The 14,096-nt window shown below is 35.7% G+C and overlaps 1 long non-coding RNA gene across 1 annotated transcript; it reads right to left on the bottom strand.

Annotated features, from left to right (window-relative positions):
* Nucleotides 1–340: 340 nt before the first annotated feature.
* Nucleotides 341–13,209, bottom strand: LOC141580170 (uncharacterized). The gene is made up of 3 exons (XR_012512260.1): nucleotides 13,154–13,209; nucleotides 11,588–12,277; nucleotides 341–665 (listed from the first exon to the last, which is right to left on the bottom strand). It is a non-coding gene; the product is annotated as an uncharacterized LOC141580170 (long non-coding RNA).
* Nucleotides 13,210–14,096: the final 887 nt, after the last annotated feature.

Genomic DNA, 14,096 nt, shown 5'->3' with positions numbered 1-14,096 from the left:
CGAATACATTTAGCAGAAAAAAGAGAAACTCTTCTTGCTAAGGTAGAAGAAATGGTCTCAGAGCCCTGTCCGCCTCACTTCTTTATTTGAACTTCCCCCAAATCACACACCCATATTGCAGACAGAAAGCAAACATATTCATACACATATATCCCTTAGGGCCCCATAGAACAGCATTTGACAATGATCAATTAACACTAAGTCAACAATGCAAGACAATTAATGATTAACTTTCAAAATTAGTGGTATCATTCAGAGATGGAAGATATTAATATCCACTAGGAACATTTTGTAGTTTGTGTATCATTTATCCATTGTTGTGTGACAAATGCCCCAAAACTTAGAAGCTTAAAAGAACATTTATTATCTTACAGTTACAGTGGGTTAGGAAATTGAGCATAGGTTAATAGGGTTTTCCATTTTAGGGAGTCTTGCAAGTCTCCAAGGTATAGACAAGGGCTGCAGCCATCTCAAGTTCTACTGTACAGTACGTGCTTGTAAGTTCTTTGTTTTTGAAAGGATTCTTTCAATTCTGAGATTGCAGGATCATTCAAGTTCGTTGCAGGGTCTTGGATGAGATACTTCCATTCTTCCCTAACTATTGCTTGTCTCAATCACTCAACACTTGGGCCCCTCCATGAGGCAGCCCAGAGCATGGCAGCTGGCTTCGTCACAGTGAGAGCACAAAGGACTATAGTATGAAAAAGACGGAAATCACCATTTCACGAATGTAAAGAGATCTATACATTTATCATCAATATTATTTAAGCTCTTAAATATGAGAAGTGTTTTGTCAGTTATACTGATTCAAGTGATTTTTGTGTTAAAAAATTTTTTAGACTTTTTTTTGTATTTTTAGACTTTTTTTCTTAGTCTTTTTTCTCTCTCCAGAAACTTAATGATTATTAGTTTAAAAAATATTCTACACATCACATATTGAAGTTCTATGGAATATTGTGTAAATTCAAGTGTGTTTTGGGGAGGAGAAAGAGGAACCTTATGGGTGATGTGATGATGCCATTAGACAAAATGTCTTTATATGTTTAAGAGTATAATCACATTTCCCTCTTTGAAGTGTGTGCATTGCCTCTATTCCTGCCATAATATTGAGTCCCACAACCATACACTGATGAAGAGCCAGAGCCATTGTCAGAGGTACTTACTTGTCACGTTAGAACAAATTATCCTAAAAAGAACAAGACCATAAAGCAGGTTACTGTGAATTGTATGTTGACATGGCATTTAGATAATGTGAAGTTAGCAGCTGTGGGTAATAAGATAACTGATACTAAGTGATCTGCATGAATATCATGCAAACAAGGAACACTTTGAAAAGTGAACTTTCTCCTTCATAACTCTTACTGAATTCCAAACTCGGGATTTCTAAATGCAAGACAATGTAATTCTTTCAGAAGCGTTTCAGTAATCATGTCTCATTTTCTTAAGGAGAAACAGAGAGCATCAAATAGAAAGAAAGCTGTATTTTCCTGAAAGAAAAGAAAGCACTGGATTAATTAAGGGTTTGATGCTTTTTTCCTAATACTTTTCTGGAAACATCTGGAATCACAGAGCTGGAAGCTAGTGTTAGGCCTTAAAATATTTCTGCCTTCTGGAGAAGGAGTCTTTTTAAGAACAGAAAAGTCTGGGGACTGGGGTGAAATCTATTGCACAGGAATCCTCGGCTGCCTCACCTCTCCAAGAGCTCTTTGCATGTTGCTTGGGATCAGCCTATAAATTTTATCAACATTCTCTCTTTCCTACTTTTGTCTGAATCTACATCATATGTTCCCCAATTTGGATTCTTACGATTCCATCATTCACCATACTGGTGCATCCTACTGGCCACTAATGATTCTTCATACAACTGCTGTTTTATATATGAGGCTCAATGCTGCCCCTAGTGGGAGACCTTGCAATTGCCTCCTTCCCACCTCCACCCTATGACCTCCCACTCCACCACCCACATCCTGTTCCTCCTTGGCTCTTGGTCGGCTTTCTGCTGGACTCTCAAGAGACCATTGGAGCTCCTATCAGCACTGCACTGAAAATTGCTCAGCCTTCAAAAATATTGCCCTGCCAGTTTGCTCTTCCAAGGACTTAATGACTCCCTTAAAAGTATTCTGTTTTGACTCTCCTTTGGGAAACTGACTTCAAACAGTCATACAAATTTTGACAGTGATATATCTTCTCAGCTCCCTGAGATTTCCTTGCTTCAAAAAGCAAGGCCCTTTAATGTTACAGCTTTCTTATTCCTCCCTCTGTGTACAAGATTTAAGACCTTGCTTAGGAGAAGGCCTGTGTGGATTATTTCAACCCTGGTTATCATCACATTCTAAGACATGGTGCTTTCAATTGCTGGAATAAGGGACATGCCACTACCCTCATAAATCTTTGGATTTCTCATTTCTTGCACTACAATTATATTCTCAAAGAAAAGAGCCCAGATTTGTTGTTTCTGTAATCATGCTTTCTGCTGTCCTCAGAGTCCTGCAGTGATCACCCATTGTACAGTTAATTCCTGGAGGCCAAAGTCACTCAAGTACAAACTTGATATGGTTTGGCTGTGTTCTCACCCAAATATCATCTTGAATTCCCATGTGTTGTAGAAGAAACCCAGTGGGAGGTATTGAATCATGGAGGCAGGTCTTTCCCCTGCTGTTCTTGTGACAGTGAGTAAGTCTCACGAGATCTGATGGTTTTAAAAAAGGGGAGTTTCCCGGTATAACTTCTCTGTCTGCCACCACGTGAGATGTGCCTTTCACCTTCTGTCATGATTGTGATGCCTCCCCAGCCATGTGAAATAGTGAGTCCAATAAACCTCTTTCTTTTGTAAATTGCTCAGTCTCTGGTATGTCTTTATCAGTGGAGTGAAAATGGATTAATGCAATGCTCTAAGCCTTTCTGCCTCTCTGTCTTACCGAGTAAAACCTGTAGGGTTAAACACTCTATTGGGTGGCTCAGAAAGTTAAAAAGCAATAGAAAATAAAGTACTAAAGTAAAAAGGATTTTAAACAGAGATATCTCAACATGAACTATAGTTAATAGGAAAATGGTATGGTCAAGGTGAAGCTTGAGATATGCTTCAAAGGAAAAACAGTTGACTAAAAATAGGAACAGGCAGTTGGGATAAATAACCATATATATCTATGTGATTTGAGCACTCAGTTATAGGATAAAGACACTGACTGTTGTCTATTGCAGTAAAAAGAAAATATTTTTGTGTGTTCTTAGAAAATTAATGGCTTTACAATTATGTAGTCTATTTTTGAAATGTCAAAATACTTTACAGTAAGAGAAGAGAAACAAATTAGTTCATCACTCGAAAGAGTGGTTTAATGGGAAATTCCATCCTTTGTATAATGCTTATTATTGTGGTTTTTGAAAGTCCTATCCAAAATGTTGAAATAAATCTCTCTGTAAGTATCTTATCTATCCAGTAGGAGACTACACTAGGATATGAATACAATTAATTCATTACAAAGAACAAAAAAGTTTTAAAGGAAGATATTTGATATTTTTATCCATTCTTTTCATTTGTAAGTACATGTATTTATGACACTGTCAGGGGTTTCCAGAGAAATGGAAGCAATATAATGTGTAGACAGACAGGCCTGCAGACAGACAGACTGATAGCTAGATATGGATATAGATGTAGATATAGACAGATTTATTTTAAGGAATTGCCTCACGTAATTACAGAAAACAGCAAGTCCAAATTTTTCAGGATGGGGAGGCAGTCTGAGGGCTGTCAGGCTGGACACTCAAGCAAAGATGATATCGCAATTGAAATCCAAAGGGCCTCTGCTGCAGCATCCACTTCTTGCTGAGGGTAGGTCAGTTTGTTTTGTTTTGTTTTGTTTTGTTTTCTTTAATATGGACATTCAATTTATTGAATGAAGCCCACCCACATCATGGAGAGTAATCTGCTTTACTGAAAGATCACCAGTTGAAATGTCCATCTCATCCAAAATATCCTCACAAAAACATACAAAATAATGTTTGGCAACATAATCTGGGTACTATGCCCAGCCTAGCTGACACATAAAATTAACTATTAGAGACACTATGTGTATGTGTGTGTGCGTGTGTGTGCATATATATATATATATATCCTGTAATCCTAGTGATAGAAGATAAGTCACTCACTCATTTTTCCAGTCTACAGGCTTACGTAAAATGAGAAGACAAAATTTTTAAGTTTCGTCCTGTTCTAACCTTACCACGTCCTTTTCCCTAATATAGTGTTTTTCTCATTTTTCTATTCCTCTTTCCCACAAATATATTTTTTTTTTGTTTTTTTTTGAGATGGAGTAGCACTCTGTCACCCAGGCTGGAATGTAGTGGTGTGATCTGGGCTTACTGAAACCTCCACCTCCCAGGTTCAAAGAGTTGTCCTCCTGAGTAGCTAGAAGTACAGGCACAAGATGCCACGCATGGCTAATTTTTGCATTTTTAGTAGAGATGGGGTTTCACCATGTTGGCCAGGCTGGTCTCAAACACCTGACCTCAAGTGATCCACCCACCTTGGCCTCCCAAATTGCTGGATTATAGCATAAGCCACCATGCCTGGCCTCCCAAAAATATAATTTTATAGATATATAACTATTTAAGTAGAAGCAGGTGACAATGGATCTAATTATAAGAGGCAATGACACCAATTATTACTTGCTTTTATCTATGTGAAGATAATATTCTCATCCATTGTTGGAAGAATGTTTGAGCTAAATTGCCTTTTAATGCATGCTAATAGGCTTGAGTTCTCTTATTCTCTCAACTGGTTTACCTTGAAACTAAAAGTACACATGGTGAGAACACTTGCTATTATTTCAGTATAGACTGTGCCTTTAATAACTGGCATCTGGGAGATTTAAAGACCTTATTCACATTAGAGCTGTGTTCTCTAATCAACTGAGTGTGCTAGGCTAATGATCTAATGTTTGTCTGTATAACTATCTCACTAGGATTCATGAAAAAATACCTTAGTAGCTAAAATACCAATGTCAAAAGGCAAAATGGTGTTAAACAGATCCTATCAAAATTTCAGGCATGAATACTACATGCAAAGTTGCTGAGAGCTCTTGGCTTTTCTGAATTAAGGAACAGAAAAGTAAGGTATTAAGAAGTATAAGTATAAACTTATTTAAATTTCACAATTATTAGTACATAATCCTGTGTTTCTTATGTTTGCAAATAAGTTTCTACAATCATTAATCAGAAATGGTAGTAATCAGTACTTTTTAAAAAACAAAGGGAACTTTTTTCCTAGAGTGCAATAGTGCCACTGAAGGTTTAGCCAGTACTGCACAAATACTTGGCTCTTGGGATTTCCCTAAGACTCTGCCCTGTGCATATGTCTTAGACTCACTGTCTTCATAAATAGGCTAATTGTCCTAGCAGGAAAGCATCTGAAGCAACTGGAAAGATTTATTTAAAAAGATGATCAACATAAGTAGATTTGATGTTATAGAGAAGATTGATATAATTACACTCACATTTCTTTAAGAAAATTATTTATAATATGGGCATTGTCTAGTAGAAAATAATTTTAAAATAAATAGATACATTTTAATTTTATAAGTAAGGAAATCTAAACTTCAGACATTGTAAAATTAATTTAGCTAACTTTATCCAAAAGATAAAGTTGTGATGTTTGCATAAGATTCATGGAGACAGTCTTCCTAAAAAATAATCATGTGGAGGTCATTTATCACAGACTATTGGAACATTCCAAAAATATAACCAAAATTGACTTATTAAAACTCAGGAAGTTTAACTAAAATTAATTTCCAAATAATAAATAGGTGTGTTAAGAACATTGCATATGTTTTATGTCCTTAGAGAATAAATCTTCACAATGCAACAATCATCTTTGAAATGTACTCATTCCTTGTAAAAGAAAAATTGTACACTGCAAACATAATGAGCAGCAACACCAAATATACTCGAAGCAAGACTTACTGTGCTCACACCATCAAAATTTTCCTTCAGAATTCTCCTGTTTAACATAACATTGTTGCTTTTGAAATCTGAAATTTTAAAAATATGTCATATTGATAATGGATCCAAAATCCTAAAGTCATTTTACAGTCTACAAGCAAAGTAAATATTCTGTTAACTGCTATGTAACAGTTAACTAACTGCTATGTCAGTTAACTGTTAACTGCTATGTGTCAGTTATGTAACTGATCCAGTTAAATATCCATGTGTGTCTAAATTTTGATTTCTTTACTTGTAAAGTTATGCTGTAGGATCACCAAAAATTATCTTTGAATTTAATTCAGTAAGCATTTTTCAGGTTTTTTTTTTTCTTCCACTAACAAGTTGACAAAAAAACACATGCATTGAGTATAAGACTTCTGACCATTTTCCCTGGGATATGTCTGTTGTTTTGCAGTTTAGCTTTCACATAGGCCTCTGGCGATATCCTTATTTCTGTGATTGTATTTGTACCTCTCTCTTTTCTGGCTTCATTTTGCAAGGGAAAACAATAGGTTCTTTCTCCCTTAGGTTAGGTGCGTTTTCTCTCTTGGGACCCTCCTCTCCTATACGGATTCATTTGTTTAGAAATGACTCTTCTATCTAGCTCTTTCATCCTGATAAGCCACACTCTCTTAAGTGCCATATATTCTGTTTACCATATAATTTTGTGCTTATGGCACAAATCACTTATGCACTGTTATAGATAAGCAAAGGTTTATTGAAGATATGTGATGAGATGTCCAATAAAGACGTTTAAACTCACAAGAAATAATCAGACAGTATTTCTTAGATTCCAAAAATCTGCCATGAGATCCTTTATGGAATTTCCATGACAATTTTTCATTTATTCATAAATATATTACCTGATTCCTTCATTAGGAACTTACTTATTACCAACTTTGTAGATGGAATCATAGATAGAAGAGCCTAGGAACCTGTAAAATTTTAAGATAAATAATAATAATTTAATTTGCCAATTTAGAAGTACCCTCCTACATCTCAGTATTAACAACCTGATTTTTTTCTATACAGTACATAGAATGAATATAGTATACAGTTTGAAGCTGCCTTTTAAATGTAAGAAATTAATTTTTCTTACAGTTATTATAGAGAATTGACAAAAAGAGCTTATAATGAAGGTTAATGCATCATAATGAAGACTAATACATCATAGGCTGATTCTTGTGGATGTTACAGCTAAGGTCTGAGTATGTCCCCCAAAAGTTACATGTTAAAAGCTAATTGCCAGTGTAATGGTATTAAGAATTAGGGCCTTTGGAAGGTGATTAAGTCATGAGTGCAGACCCCTCAGGGAATTAGGGCTTCTTATAAAAAGGCCCATGGAAGTGTTCATTCTCCTCTCCACTTCTGCCATGCAAGATGCCAGCATTTGTCCTCTTTTGCCTTTCTGCTCCTTCTGCCTTGTGAGGATGTAGCTTTTATCCTCTCCAGAGGAAGTGGCATTCAAGGCACCGTCTTGGAAGCACAAAGCAACCCTTGCCAGACGCTGAACCTGTCGGCGCCTTGATCTTGTACTTAGCCTCCAGAGCTGTGAGAAATACATTTCTATTGTTTATAAATTACCCAGTCTGTGGTATTGTTGTAGTAGCACAAACAAAGACAGTAACAATATCTCATTGACAGGAGGAGTCTTTCCTTTCCCGTTTCACCTTGTGACATGCTTGCTCTCAGTCTCGGCTCCAGCAACCCCTTCTTACAGTTCCTCCGATGAGTCAAGCTTTTTTTTGCCTCAGGATGTTTGCACATGCTATTCTCTGAATGAAATGCCCTTCCTCCTTATTCTTCACCTAGGTAATTCTCACTCATCCTTTAGAAAGGACTTTAGTCAGCCTCCCATCTAAGTAGTCTCATTATTATTCACTTTCATTGCATCTGTTTTTTCCACTTTAGTTTTCTTCAAACTTGGTTATCATATATTCCCTTATATGTTTATCTTACTCTACACTGTAAATTCCATGAAGCCTGGGAAAATGTTTCATCATTATGACTGCAGTGCCTAACATAGTTTAAGTATTCAGTAAGTATTTATTGAATGAACGAAAAATTTAATAATTATGGGAATTTCAACTCTCTAAATAGATCCTGTAAGATGCTTAAAGTAGAGCATAGGATAATATCTTGACCTACTTTTCTGACAACCTCATTTCTTAAAGAGTAGGTGAAGTAATATGAGTATTTGTATTCCTTGATGTATATATGATAAATACTCTTTAGTGATAAAAACCTTAAAGGAATATAGAAATAGGGAAGATATTAGCGAATATTGCTATAAAATAAACTTTGTATTCACAGACTCATCTGTAAAATGGGAAAAAGACCTGCCCTGCATATATTATATAGTTTTTGTGGAGGTCAAATAAGCTAAGGTAGATAAGCAAACTTTGGAAACTGAAAAGCCTTATTCCTCTATAACATGGTAGTAGCAGTTAAGGCCAGATTTAAGGAATAAACACTTCAAATATTCAAATAAATAATAGATATCAAATAAAGAAAAAGGCTTTTAAAAATAAAAATCAAAGGTTATATATTTGAGTCATTTTATTTTAGCTTGAAAATGATGTGTTAATTGTAGAAAAGTTATACAACTATCACATAAATAAGTTTGAAATTGTTTTAATTTTATTACTTGGTCATAATTATTTTTAACATTTTGTAGATATTTTAACATTTAATTTTTGTTGAGAAAATCGGTGCCCTTTAATTTATTTTTACTTAATGATATCATTCTTAATGGATAAATAGTATTTCCTGTGTTGAGCTATTCATTCATTCTTGCAGCTGTTCACAGATCCAGTAATTGTCTATTGAGCACTTAGTCTATGTAAAGTACTGTACTTGGTCCTAGAAAGATGGCAGTCAAAATAGAAAATAACAAAAAAATTACTCCATTAAACATTTAGTTCTAGTACGGACAAACGCTAGAAAGAGAGGTACATGCTGCAAGTGCATTTAATGAGATGACCTACTTGGAGAATGGAAAGGTAGGAAAGGCATATTTTGGAATGAAGTTTGAATGAGGAGGAGGGGTTAACTAAGCATATAATCAGAAGACTGGCATATGCAAAGGCCTAAACGAAGGTGCAGGTAAATGGAGAGACTTTCAGAGTGGAAACATCTGAAAATTAGACCATAATTTTTACAAAACGAAATTCTGAACAAAATCTTGAAAATAATGACAGTTAGGGAAAACCGGAAAGTAGCATTAAAGAAATGAAAAAATGAGAAGATCTTTTAAACTGAGATCTTAAAAAATACCTAAAAATCATGAAAGAAGAAACACACAATTAAAAAGTCTTACTCAAAGATTAATTCAAATGGTATACAATTTGTGGCACCTTCTATCAACTCCTAAGCAAAATTCAATTAGAATATCAAATTGAGCTGATACAGTATAGTTATTCCTTACCTTTTGGAAATAGACCATGTTAGTTATTGCACAGACCCCAAGCATTATTGCATGAATCCCCAAACCTGCACCACACGCTCTCTTCATAGATGTGTTTCTCTTTTACATGTATGTAGATGAGTTATTAGGACTAATAAAATACAAATATATTTAAAGGCATTACTTCCTCCTAAGAACTAAGCCATCCACCTTTCCTCCTAGCTATGTCACTGATGCTTAGGCCGCCTGTCTTGTACTATGAAGATATTAGTTCTAGACTCACTGTCACTCTCTTTGATTCTATTTATCATAATTCTTAATGAAATTTAATATTGACATAGAGAATCCTTATAACATCTTGGCCTCTTGGTTACTTGACATACTTTCCTCTTCCTTCATCCTAACACTGCCATTGTTCCTTATCTTCACTGATCCTTACCTTCATTCCATTACTTTCAAATTCTCACGTTATTCTATGATATGGAGATATTCATGGACAGATCATTCTCTTTGGAAAGATTTTTAAGAATTAAGGAATGTATTATGTTTAAATTTGCATAGTGATTTGGGACTGACAAAATATCTTCTCCAGCATTATGCCTTAGATCATTCATTGGACATCTCTTGTCCAGTTTTTCTTGCAACTCTGATAATAAAGTTAAAGTTTGATATGGTTTAGCTCTGTGTCTCCACCCAAATCTCATCTCTAATTGTAATTCCCATGTGTCAGAGGAGGGGTCTGCTGGGAGGTGATTGGATCCTGAAGGTGATTTCGCCCATGCTGTTCTCATGATAGTGAGAGAGTTCTCATGAGATCTGATGGTTTTAAAAGTGACATTTTCCCCTGCACACTCTCTCTCCTGCCACCATGTAAGATGTGCCTTGCTCCCTTTTGCCTTCACCATGATTGTAACTTTCCTGAGGCCTCTCCAGCCATGTGGAACTTTGATTATAAATTACCCAGTCTCAGGTAGTTACTTTACAAAGTGTGAAAATAGACTAATGCAAAGTTTTGCTCATATTCTTGAATGAGAATAATATCAGATGTCCTATAATATTACTTGAATCTTGTTCATGTACTTCCTATATATTCTATGTGAGTCATATTCATTCATTCATTCAACACATGTTTATTGAAACTCTGCTTTATGCCGGGGGCTGGACTAAGTTTTTGCGATATAAAGATGAAAAGAGACATTCTTAACTTCCAGTCTAGGATGGGTGAGAGGCAGACAAATCAGGCAGCAATGGGGGTACAGAACTATTGCCATTATGTTGGAATTGTTATAAGAGAAAAAGCAGGAACAATAGGTAGTCTGTTCGAAAGAAATTCAAGGAGAAGCATGATGGAGAAAAGATATATAACTTGAAACCTTGAGGATGAGTAATAGATAGCAAATGGGCTTAGGAGAAGAGTGAGTAAAGTGTGTGTCTTAAAGGGGAGCTAGGCTGTGAGAATAAGGCACATTTGAAGAACCAGAGAGTTTAATTCGACTACAGCACAGCGTGGAATGGCAATAGATGCAATAGGTGAGGCAGAAGCATATTGAAGAACCTTATAAGCTATATCAAGAAGGGATCTTAAAAGCTATGGGCCTTTTGATTTATACTTAAGAAAAGAAAAATATGCATACATACCATAATACCCTTTTAACAAATTTTTAAATGTATAGTACATTATTATTAACTATTAGCACATTTGAAATTTGGCAAGATCATTATTAGACATATTAAGATGATTTAATCATTTTTCATATGTGTGTGTTCATCACTCTATTGATAACCAGGCCTGGTTCAGCCAATCTTGCAGACTCCAGATGGCTGTCTCTTCACATGGTGCTGTATACTGCATTTATCATAGTTGTTAAAAATACTTTGTAGATATTTCTTAGTGAATACACCTAGGAATTTCATATTTATTATTTAAATATTAATGTTGCAGCGAACATAATAAACTTCAAGGTAAAATGACTCTAGAGGAAGAGGCCAAGAAATAAAGATACAAACTAATTTTCCTAATTATATTGGCCTGGGAGGCTGATTTGCGTAATATGTAAAACTATCTATGCAGGGAAACATGATGGTTCTCAGAGGCCTTGGAAACTGCAAATCAAGCATGTTTTAGAATTTAGAAAATACAGAACCTAAGTAAAAGTCTATTAATTGATTTCAAAAATGGAAACGCAAACTCAGGAGGTTTACTTTGCTGTTCTGCTGAACAACTTGGGATTTATTGTCCAATGAGACTGTTGGTTTGGCAATTTGCCCTCAGGCAGGTCTGACATTGGAATAATGCAGAACTCTTGATTCAGGTCATAGAAAAGCAACACTTTGGGCACAGCACACATGACCAAGCGAGCACTGGAAACCTGGCGAGTTCCCCGTTTTCCACTGAGTGCTGCTCAGCCAGTTGAGTCACAGGCAGAATGAGTTTCGTAGGATGTTGTTTCTTCTTCTGAGACAGAGACTGTTCCATTACACTAACTGGCTTCCAATGCCCTATCTCTATCATAATGGAATAGTCTCCTGTTCTCACTGAGGATTGAAGTCTTTTGTGCTTTGGTATCTTTAACTCCTTTTACCCCAACATCCAAGAAGAGAACTTAGAGTTGCTCATTCTTCATGATGGCACATTTTCATTTCTCTGGGAATCACTCTACTCCCATAAAATACTCTCCTGAAGTCCCTTCAAGACTGAGTGAGAACATAACAGCTTTCTTTGAGTATCTGAAGAGGTGTGGTACAGCAGAAGCAGCAGGCTGGCCCATGTTGCCTTGCATGGCAACAAGAAGACTGAGTGTCTGAGCTGCACTACGGACCACTGGGTTCAACATCCAGCAGCCTCACAAAAGAGTGAATCTCTTATTTCTTCTAAGCGGAGTTCAGATGATCCTGTCAGGGAAGCATCAAAAGAGATTACTACATGGGAAATGTAGTTGGATTTGAATCTGATATTCTATGATTATTTTATTAAGGCATTAATGACATATACATTGCAACAATTTATAGACTTTATCAGAATACAGTAAATTCAGAGTAGAATTAAGTGTTACATATTAAGGAAAAACATGTAAACATGTTCAACGTTGTTTTAAAATAACTTTTGGCTTAAGGCATATTATTTAGGTACTATCTTTAGAACAATTAAAATTAATCACATATGCTCATCCATCTGCTTTATAATATCTGGGTAATAATACTCAGCATTTTAATAAATTTTAATTTAGTTAATACCCTCGCTTCCATTTTGGAGAGGAATGCAGCATAGTGTTATATAAATGATGACACTTTTTAAATGGTGCTTGGCAAACATGTATTTGTTGAAACCTCATTAAAATGAGCAGAAGCTTTGAAGTTTAAGGTTGTCTAAAAATTTTTGCACCATGCTGAACACAGTACACAATTCTAAATGTCAGGTGAGATGTCACAGTCAGGGAATTCAAAGTAGACAAAGAGGAGGGTTGTGGACAATAATTGAATGTTCTTTCTGCATTGAGGTTGTATAAAATAACAAAAAAAAAATAGAAGATAGTTTCTGTTTCCCTTTATATAAAAGAATAACCCTGTACACCTTTTAAGATTATACATTTTTTAAAAAATTGTATAAATTCAGTTGGATCTTTGTTGTGGAGGAATTTCACATTCTAGTTTACTTATTTGGTTAAAATATTTATTGAATGCCTACCACATATCAGGATATACAAAGTGGATATGGAACGGATAATTTTATATGAATTCCTGCAAAACCTTTCTGGACTCTTCTCTTGCCCTCAGCCAATACTCCTTCCAGCTCACCCTCCACACTCCTGCCAGAGTCATTCTTTTAGTACACAGATTGCCTCAGTATCATAGCTAAACTTTGTAACGGTTCCCACTGGCAACCAAAAGAAACCCAAACACCTGTTCTATCATCTGTTTTTATTTCCAGCCTTGTGTTATAACACTCCCTTTTGTGTTCTGTTTCATCCATCATAAATGACCTACTACAGATTTAAGAACAGTTATGTTTCCATGCCTTCATGTGTACCATTTCCTAGACCTTGAATGCACTTTTACTCATTCCTGCTTTTGCCATAGTGGATGGGATATATACTGATGACATTTCCTATTGACTTAATTTTTATTTCCCCTGAGAGTATCTCTTTGAAGAATAAAATTTCTCCTTAGTGTCCTGGTTTTGGTAACCCAGTTCCTCTGGTGAAAGCAGAGTGGTTAGAAGAAATGATCACTGGGTATGAGAGGAGGAATGATATAGAGGAAGTATTTATGAAGAGGACTGTTTGTGAGGCTGACAAAACATCAGTAGAAGCCAAGTAGGGATCTAGATTTCACTGGCAGTACTGACTGACTCCACCACCCAAGCGGTTAAAGTCACCCCTCCTTAGGTTGAGAACTTACACATATTTTTGCCTCTTTAAGTATTTTTCCGCACCTTTCTCCCAAGAATATTTGTCATTTAGTATTATAATTAGCTTCTTATATTTCTGACTAGCCTGGTGTTTCTTAAAGGTAACTAGCCTCTACAAGGTTCTTGATGTGATTCAGTGAATGAATATCAGAACTTGCTTCTACAGGAAGTGATGAAAGAAAATAATGATGACTTCCTCAATATCAGACCTTATGGCAGGCACTGGCTAGGAAAGGAAAAAAGACAATTAAGATTCCTTTTCTCATGGAGCTTAGTGTTTGTTGTTGAGTAGTGAGTGACAAT

The sequence above is a fragment of the Saimiri boliviensis genome, chromosome 10 (assembly GCF_048565385.1).
Source record: "Saimiri boliviensis isolate mSaiBol1 chromosome 10, mSaiBol1.pri, whole genome shotgun sequence".
Taxonomy (NCBI): Eukaryota; Metazoa; Chordata; class Mammalia; order Primates; family Cebidae; genus Saimiri; species Saimiri boliviensis.
The sequence above is the reverse complement of the archived record's forward strand: the minus strand, read 5'-3'. Positions and strand labels throughout refer to the sequence as shown.